Source organism: Heterocephalus glaber, unplaced genomic scaffold (genome assembly GCF_053883595.1).
Source record: "Heterocephalus glaber isolate CG9 unplaced genomic scaffold, H.glaber_assembly_v1.0 deba00000071, whole genome shotgun sequence".
NCBI classification, from domain to species: Eukaryota; Metazoa; Chordata; class Mammalia; order Rodentia; family Bathyergidae; genus Heterocephalus; species Heterocephalus glaber.
In genome coordinates this window covers 19,163,179-19,172,913 of record NW_028258137.1, presented here as the reverse complement: position 1 = coordinate 19,172,913, position 9,735 = coordinate 19,163,179, and the positions used below count along the sequence as shown (strand labels likewise).

Genomic DNA, 9,735 nt, shown 5'->3' with positions numbered 1-9,735 from the left:
TCTGCTATTTTCACCAGGTGTCTGTAAAATGCTGACATAACTGAATGCAGAGTGTCTGAACCTTTTGAACTTGGCCCTATGGACTTCTCACACACTTGCCCATGTTGATGAGGGATCTAACCTGCCCAGGAATATAAGATAGTGGTCAGCCGGTGTTGGGAAGAAATTAGTTCTGCAAGTTTGGAAGGGGAGTGGATATGTAGCTCAGTGGTAGAATCATTAACCAGCATGCACTGAGCTCAAGGTCAGCACAAGACAATGAGAGCAAAAATGCGAGTGAGAGTGACTGCAGGAGAGAAAGAGAAAGACAGAGACAGAGAATAGAAGGCAGAGAAGAACAAGTATATGAGTGAGGAGAAGGAAGCCTCCTAAACTGCCTCCCTTCCTGCAGTCTGCCTAACCTGACCCCCACTACAACTAGATGTTGCCTGCTACATTTGGTGACCTATTGATGGAGAGTACTTGGAAAACAATCAAGGATCCAGACTCTCAAAGCTCAGTTTGAAGAGATATTCATATTCATGAACCCTGCATTTCAAGTAGCATATTTTCAGTGTGAGCATATCTGCAACTGAGATCTGACTGCCTAGTGGGCTGCTCAGAGCTTCAGAGCTATGAGTTGCAGGTTAAGTGGTATTCAGGTCTACGCCCATGTCTGTTCTGGGTCTGTAAAACCAGGCATTTATGTCCCTTATCTCAGTAAATCCCCATGGCTAGTGTAGGGAGCAGATAGACAGCATGCCCCCATTGTACAGATGAGGAAACTGAGTTTAATAACACTCAGAAAGTTGCACAAACTACTCACCTAGGAAGTACAAGGTCATAATTTATCTGAAACATTCCCCACTGTCTTTGCTCTACCCTGGTACTCCCCGCAGCCCAGTTTCCAATGATCTTTGGACCTAGATATCTTGTTCCCAACAGGAAAGCAGGAGAGCCCCAGATGAAGTCCCACCACAGCACAGCCTGTCTGCCTCCCCATGTTTCCATGGCTCTCTTTCTTTACTTCTATGAGTTCCATCATTCATCCAAGTTCTTCAAAGATATCAACCTCACCCTCAAAGTACAAGCAGACCACGGTGATGAGGTTCTCTTTGTCTTTGGATCTTCCTACTACTGCAGTAATAATGTGTCTTCCTTGATCTCCAGGAGCTAGGATGGATCCAGCTGAGTCCCTGAGGGGTGACTCCCCTCACTGTCCAGATAAGGAAGTGATACAAGATGGGACCAGTGTACACCATTTTAGAGCTCAAAAGTGCAGGCTGTGCTAGAATTAGAATCTGAACTACTCCAGCCTGTGACCTCACCCTTACCACAGTGTCCAGCGTGGGTGCTACACAGGGGATCTCACAGGCATCATTTGAATGTTTCTTGAATGACCCAGTGTTATAGGAAGAAGGGGACTTCTGGGCCAGGAGCCACCCCAGGATGACTTAGTTAGAGGCTGGGATGAGGAAAGGTAGGCAGTGCAAAGGGAGGGCCTGGCTCCAGGATATGTGAGGGAGGAGGGGACCAGGGCTGGAGTCCAGGGTCAGGCTGCAGCTGGATGATGAGTATGCAGCAGCTGGATGGTAAGTATTCAGCAGAATGGGAGCTGGCGAGTAGCTTGACCCTTGTTCTCTTCTGATCTGCAATTAACTACACACTGAAAAAGAGCTGCTAATCAGGAGAATTATGAAGTATCGGACCAACTTTGCTCAAAATAGGTGAGATGATGCCTCTACTCAACCTCCTGAGGGAATTTGAGCTTTTCAGGCACTCCATTTGTCCACTATGACCTCATTAGCATACATGTGTTTTTAATCACATAACAGGCTCCCTACTCCTGGACCTACCTGGACAAGGACAGAGAGGCACCTTGTCAGTACAAGTCACTTTCTCACTGACCTGGAGGGTGGGCCACAATGCTATGGCTCAGGCCAGCCTGCCTCTGAGAGAGACGGATGAAACAGGACCAGGTGATCTTCTCATATGATGGGACACTAGTGGGAGATCCTTTCTTTACAATATCTGTAATCCCCCTCCTCCACATCAATGGTCCCCTTGGCCTTCTTGGCTGCCTGGCCTGACACAAATCAGGGTACTGATTTCTGCAGGTCTAAGACTGACCTCCTCCCTCTGCTAGGAGGGTGTCCACAGGAACCCCAATGGTGAAGACTTGCTCCCCTGGCCTTCATTGGACCAAAAAGAGAAGTACCTGCTGCTGGACATCCAGCCTTCTGTGGACCAGCCCCTGAAGGCCCCTAGGATGAAATTCTGGACAGAGATTCAGCCTGGCAGTTTGAGAGCTGCCCAGGAGAACCAGGCAGGTCCTCAGTGGCCTTTGTGCTCAAGCCTGCTATTATTTTCACTGAATCTGCACACACTGTGAGGGCCACCACTGCATGATCATTGTGAGTTTGCAAAGAATTTCATTGGTGAGATATTTCTTTGAAGTGAATTAGGAGTTTAGAAGATCCACCCATGTCTAGTAGAGAGTGTCTCATCCCCTTGCTCCCTGAAGGTCTTTCCATCCAGGGAGGTGTCCTCATGGATTTCAGAATTCCCTTTGCATGACGATCCGTCACTCTTCTTTGTCATATGTGGTTAATTTTCCATCTCAGTCATTGTTGTCCCTACACTTTTTAGACCCTTCCCCCCAAAAAACTGTTATTTTTTTTCTCTCCTTATACAAAGCTGCCATACTGTGGTCAATCTGCCTACTTGTTCTCCCAAAGTATTTTCATTGTGTCGTTAAAAGGCTTATCCCTGTCCTAATCCTGTGCCCTCAATTTCCCTATCTCTGATCCACTTCCCCTCCATGAGCACCAGTTTTCCCAGCAGAAAATCTCCCTCCCCTTCAATCGCGGCGTTTAAGATTAACCACAGGTATTTTGAATTTAGTTGCCAAGTAAAAATACCAGCATTACTCATTTTGGACTCCAGGGGGCAGGCAAGGATAACATTCAGCCTGTGCGGAGGCACTTGCAAGAGAGTGGAGACCTTCTTTTCAGTGCTCCCTGACCTGAGTCCGGCCCATATTACTTCCACTGTGTCCTGAAATCCTTATTGAACTCCTGCTGTAAACATGCCTCTGTATGGTTTCCAGTTCTGCGGGTGCACAGGGCACTCCACCAAAGTGGGTTCTCTGGGTATTTTCTTAGATTTTAGTAAAAATCTTATTTTTAAGAGTTTTATTATATGTTAAGTAATATTAAGTTTATCCAGTTAATAATATTTATTAATAATTAATAATATGCATTTAAGTTTACCCAATTTAGCTGCATAATTTGTTAAATGTGAGTAAATATATGATGCATCCAACTTCCACTACGTTAAGTTCCAAATGTTTTCCTACTGCAGAAACTCTCCTCGTGCTCCTTTATAGTCATCACTGCCCTCCATCCTGCTCCCTGGCAACTGCCTAACTGATTTCTCTTGTACTTTGCTCTTTCTCTAATAATATACAAAAAGAAGTCCTTTGTGACTACTCTGTCACTTAGCATAACGTTTTTGAGATTCAAGCTATACTTCTTTCCTTCTATTGTGGGGCAACATTCCATGTAGGGAGACAGCATGCATGTCAACTCCCTAGGTGATTTACATCTGAGTGACTTCCATGTCTGACTATTTTTCTATGCACCCCAGGCATGAAACAGCTTTGGCCACCAACCCAGGCATCAAGCTAGGATGAACAAAGGACTGTCATCTGTTCTACCTCTGACTGATACAAGAACAACACCACCAATGAGATGTCTCTTTGTCTATTACTGGGGGTGTCTGACTATTTTTTTTTTTTTGGTACCAAGGATCGAACTCAGGTCCTTGCGCTTGCAGGGCAGGCAGAGGAACGACTGAGCTAAATCCCCGGCCCTGTGTTTGACTATTTTTAATAAACCTGCTTTGAACACTTGCAGATGTGTCTTCCCATGGATACATACTTTCATTTCTTTGGGGTAAAGACCTGACTATGCAATTGCTGAGTGATATGATGATTGTATCTTTATCTTTTAAAGAATATACCAAAGTCTCTTCCACAATGACTGCATCATTTTGCTTCCCTGCCAGCCATACATGAGGGGGCCAATTGCTCTTCCTCCTCACTAACCCTTGTATGAATGGGTCTTAAGTCTGATTCTATTGAGTGAATGTCCAGTGGTATCTCGTTGCTGATGTATCCCTGCATTTTTACCTGCTGCTTGCATCATTCTCAATTTGTCTCACTATCTGTCTCTCTTTTTCTGGATCACTATATATGAAAATTTTCAAAACACCCATCACTGCACACACAGAACTGCTCCTGAGATTCTTTTTCAGTCATCAACACTTTTACTGTTATTTTAACCATCATAAGTGTCAAGGTTTCAGTAAAATGGTTCAGTAGAGGAAGAGTATGTGGGAAACTTCACTCGATCCCTGGTGGACAGCAGCCCTGATTAGGAAGAAGCACTGTGCTGTCCTGTTAACAGACAGTTTATAACACAACCCTGACCTGAGAGGAGCCAGGAATCTCTCAGCTCCCAAGGCCAGCCCTCAAATTGCCTTAAGTAAGGCATAGAGAGCATCTGCCTAAGTAGGGTCTGGGACCAAGTCTTGGACTAGAAGGAACTGGATGGAAGACAATGAATCAAGCACAAGGCTTGCTGATTGGGTTGAGTTCCAGAATTCCAGTTCCCAGCTACTGCAAGTGTTTCTGAATATGGTCACTTCTGCAAAAGGCCCAGAAGTGATGCTTAGGACACAGGGATGTGGCAGCCTGAGCTTGTTGGAGGCTATATGAGGAGTCCAAGACTGGTTGTCAGTGGGCACTAGTGGTTGCCTGAGGTTCAATCTGTATCACTTCCTCCAGAAGTCAGGTTGGGCTGGCACTGCATGTTCCTGCTGTCCATGTGACACTCTCCTGCCACACCTACCTGACTCTGCCTACTTGGTGTCCCACCTACTCCTTGCTGATTGAAACACCAGTGTGGCCAAGATCCTATCCTCAGTTTTCTGTCAGTGCAACTTGATGCAGCTCAGAAAGAGGCCTGTGACTCCACAATGCAGCTGGTTCAACTTCTTGCTCGACTCAACACAGTGACCTGTGAGCTTTTGCTGTTCTTCTTCTGTTGCCATGGTGAGATTCCTCCGGGGACCATGGGATCAGGGTTACTTCTGCCATATCATGCAGAGGCAGAACCTCAGGCTGTGGAAGAATGGTCACAGGGAGCAGAGAACCATCTGTGAGGGAGTAGCTGGTGGACAAATGACAGAGTGGGAAATGTGGGCCCACTCAACCCCATTAACCCAGAGCTCAAGCTTGGCATCTGAAGCACAGAGAAGGTCCAGCGTGCTGAGGAACCAACACTAAGGAGGACATCCACTATGAGAGATCTAGGGAGCACTGCATGGGCAGGTCAGCAGCCTCCTGGCAGAGGAGGATTCCAAACATTTCCCTCCTGTATGTGTGGCTGTGGATAGATGCTTCTGACCTCAGGTGTAGGAACAACACTAAGAGCTTAATGCTGCTATTTTTCTTGGAGGGTGACACACCCTTTGCCAGAGAAACCCCTCCAAAAATGTCCCAGGCAAGGTTAATGGCTCTGGGGGACACAGAAGCCTCTGAGTACCACATCTGACATCTGAAAGCTAAACTGAGAGGCCACTGGGACCTTTTACTCCATGTTCCCCTCCAAGGGCAAAGGCATGGCTTGGCTTACAAGGCACAGTGAAGGTGCTCTGGGCATGCCAGGCTCTCTCAAGCCCTTATCAGGAGCTGATGCCAGGAGGGTTCCCCATGCAGTGTGCATCTGCAGCCTTTAATCCCTCACCTCAAACTCCTAGTGTGGAATCTCAAAAGTTCCCACATCCTTCTGCAATCCAATCTACCCCACTCACCTTAAGTCTGTGGTCCACACTGCCAGACTTCTTTCCTTACCTGCTATTGACCAGGCTCTTTGAGGGCACCAGGACTTCCAGGCAGAAAGATTGCCCCACATTACTCATGGCTCCTGTTTAAACAGTCTTTGGCTTGAATTTATGTTCAGGATCATTGAGGAGCCATCAGAAGGCACAGAGTTCTGACCCATCCTCTTCTGTCCACCTACACCTGGCTTCTCCAAAGGGACTATCTAGCTAACAGGGTCTTACACCCCATGCCCACAACTGTACCTAAGACTAGATGTGTGCACACATCCTTGGTTTTCATCTAAATGGTCGCAAACTCAGCAATTTCTGATCCTGAGCTTTCTCCCTAATGACATGGGGCACAGTTCACACCACTGTGACAGAGCTTCTTCTTCAAGGATTGTGCACATACCCGGTCTCCCAGCAGGCACATCGCAGCAGACTTTGTCCTGTGCTGTAACAAGCATCAGGTATCAGTGTCTGATGGTCACAGTGAATTACACAGACAGAGATGTCAGCTGGCAAGGCATCTTGTTGTAGGGAGCACATTACCAGCGAGCAGAGTACACATTTGGACTTGGAAAGATGTTGGTAGGTTGCCCTGTCTGGAGTCTGTGAGTGGCTGCTGCCCTGCCCTCACCTGCACCAGGTATCATGGACATGCTGATCCATGTGGACCTGGTGGGGGAGGGGAGCACTAGCTCTGCAGGATGTTTTGGGCTGTTTAACTTTTTCTTATGGAACCTGGCCCGGGTCTGCTACACTGTACAGAGAAAGAACCTCAGACAGCAGGAGGGAGGTACAAGTGAGGAGCCATCTGGTGGAGAGAACAAGGGCAAGGAAACCATGGGCCTTGCAGCCTGAGGCACAGAGATCAGGACTGACAGGGTGCACAGCACCCTGTAGTGGGCCTGACCTGTGACAGAGAGGAAAGATATCCAACACAATGTGCCCATCATTCAATTTCAAGCAGGATTTGGACAGAGTAATTTTATCTGGACTATTAGGTGTCAGTCAAATGTTTCTTCCCTTGCTGACTCCAGTCAGACATAGGCCAGGGTTATGGTTTGAACACAGTTGCATGTCTCTCTCATACCTCTCCTCACCATGTCACTCACTGCTTTCTACAGGATGCTTTCATGTAGGATGCTTTCTATATGTCATTCCACCTCAACTGTGAAATCCCTGAGGATGGGAGACTTTTTAGTCCATTCCCACCATCCTCCCATCACCTCCCAGCATCTGGCAAGGTTGATGTGAAGGACATTCTTTCCTGTCACCTCATGAGACTCTTTAGGTGACAGATTTACCAAGTCCCAAGGAACCTGAGTGGGCCTGGTGGAATAGGATTGGGATAGGCCCAGTGATGACCGTGGAGCTCAGGGCTCCCCCTGACAGCCAACGCAGGTACAAATCCAGAATTTTCAGATCAGGGTCCCTTGAAATGCATGATGAAAAGTGGTGGCAACACCCAGTGTGAAGATAGCGGACTGGAAAGACCCAATCCTGATATGCATCTCTCTGCTCACAGCCCAGGACTCTGCCAGCCCCATTCGGACCACACACACAGGCCCAGTGCGGGGCAGGCTCATCCATGTGAAGGGTACTGTCGTGGGGGTCCACACCTTCCTGGGAATTCCCTTTGCCAAGCCACCTGTAGGGCTGCTGCGGTTTGCAGCCCCTGAGGCACCTCTGCCTTGGAGTGGTGTGAGAGATGCGACCTCCTACCCAGCCAAGTAAGTTCTCCGAGGACCTGGGAAAACAGACCCTGGGGAGGGTTCAGGTGCTCTGGGTTCTGGACCAGGCTGCAGTGGTTCTTTCGTCTAAATTCCACAGTCAGTTTTTCTCTGTGGGAGGATTCCCACAGTGAGTATGTGAGGCTGCAGAGAGTGAAGAAATGTTGACAGGTCTTGGCTCAGAATTTGGGAGCCTAAGGGCATTAGCCCCAGTTCCTGAACAATGGAGCAGACACACATTTCTCTGGATTTATGGAATCCCAAGTATTTTCTGCCACTAGGGGATGTGATTCTGAGAGAGGCTCCAATTGATGCACAATTCCATGCAAATCTTCTTTTTTGAGACAGGGTCTGGCTATGTAGCCCAGGCTGGCCTTGAACTGGCACCAATCCTCCTGCCTCAGCCTCCCAACTGCTGGGATTACAGGCATGCATCACCACACCTGGTCTGTGCACTTTTTTTTTTTTTCCCAATACTGAGGATAGAACTCAGGACCTTGCACTTGCGAGGCAGGCACAGCACCACTGAGCTAAATCCCTGGCCCTAGCCTGTGCACATTTAAGAAACACTGCAGATGCCTGAGAAGGTCAGCAATGGTGGCTCTTTGAGTCCCCACCCTCCACACTCATTATGCCTACTGATAGGGCCAGATGCCATTGTGCAAGGAACAAGCCTATGTTGCTACAAGTGGAGGTTCTGTGGGTGGGATGAGTTTCCCTAACAGTGCAATCTTTCTATGGAGTATGTCCCACAGTTATCTTTGAGAAGCTAAACTCCATTCCCACTTGTAGGACCTGTGTGTGGGCTCCACCCCTGTTCCAGAACCAAATAAATACAGACATTAAAGGTGAATGTCAGGGCCAGGGATTTAGGTCAGTTGTTCTGGCGCCTGCCTTGCAAGTGGAAGGTCCCAATTTTGATCCCCAGTACAAAAAAAAAAAAAAAGGTGAATCTCAACATCTGTAGCCAATGGCTCCCATATAGATACCTAAGAGTCACAATTTCCCAGCCTTATGTAGAGCTGGATTCAAGACCCTCATCAAATTTGAGGCCTCCCTTGAAATCTAAGCACCATTCCAGGTTCCCCTGAGTCTGTGGCCTGTGCATTGATGAACAGGAACTTGAGAGAAGGATTATGTGTGAGCAGGGCATTGGGGGGCAGCAGGACACTGAGGGTGGTTGGAACCAAGTCAGGGCCCAGAGTCTGGTTTTGACCACTTCACAGCCCCTGAACTAATTAGCATTATCACCAGGTGTCTGCAAAAGACTGGTACAAGGAATGCACACGTTTGGATGCTGCTAAATGTGACCATGCCTCACATCCCCATGTCTGAGGACTGCTTGTACCTGAACATCTATACACCTGCCCATGCTCATGAGGGCTCTAAACTGCCTGTGAGTGTCAGACTATGGTCAACTGGGGGATGGGAAGATATTTCTTCTCGAAGACAGGAAGTGGGCTGGGGATGTGGCTCAGTGATAGATCACTTACCTAGTAAGTGCAGGGCTCTAAGTATAAGTCTGTACAACACACACATACACACACACACACACACACACACACACACACACACACAAACCTGGGCCCTGCCACAGTGTAGACCCTGTTGAGAAGCCTCTCCCTATGGATTCTAAGAAAGCCTTCTCAGCCAGGGTGGATAACTGACTCCTGGTATTTGGTCATGGCCCTCTATCTATCGCCAGAGATCAGAGATCTATACCCAAGAGAACCACTTGGGGCAACCAAGAGCTGTAGCTTGAGATATCCAAGACTTCAAACATGGTTTATGTGTTGTGCCAATGAAAATAGATAATACTTTTGATTAATATTCAAGTGGCACAGTCAGAGGAAAAAACCTCTTTCCTGCCATTTTGGAGGGGTCTGGGAATAATAGAGCCAGGGATGTCTTCGTGGTAAACACTGAGAGTCCTGGTTGACTGAATTGAAGTTGGAACCATTATCTTTTGCCCAGATGATGAGGTCCAACTTGACTTCTGTCTATGTGAGTAGTTGCACAAAGTCAAGTAATGGATAGTCTATGTGTAGCTGGGTGTGAGCTGAGTGAAACCCATGTGGCATGTCTTGATTTCCCTAGGTGATGGTATGGATCCATGGTGGTTCATTAGTTTCAG

General features: G+C 47.6%; 1 long non-coding RNA gene and 1 other non-coding gene across 2 annotated transcripts; one reads left to right on the top strand and one right to left on the bottom strand.

Moving 5' to 3' along the window:
* Nucleotides 1-3,614: 3,614 nt before the first annotated feature.
* Nucleotides 3,615-3,757, bottom strand: LOC147830646 (small nucleolar RNA SNORA48). The gene has a single exon (XR_015449693.1). It is a non-coding gene; the product is annotated as a small nucleolar RNA SNORA48 (small nucleolar RNA).
* A 1,199-nt stretch (nucleotides 3,758-4,956) lies between these two features.
* Nucleotides 4,957-8,990, top strand: LOC147830645 (uncharacterized). The gene is made up of 3 exons (XR_015448977.1): nucleotides 4,957-5,095; nucleotides 7,397-7,601; nucleotides 8,856-8,990. It is a non-coding gene; the product is annotated as an uncharacterized LOC147830645 (long non-coding RNA).
* The last annotated feature ends 745 nt before the right edge of the window (nucleotides 8,991-9,735 follow it).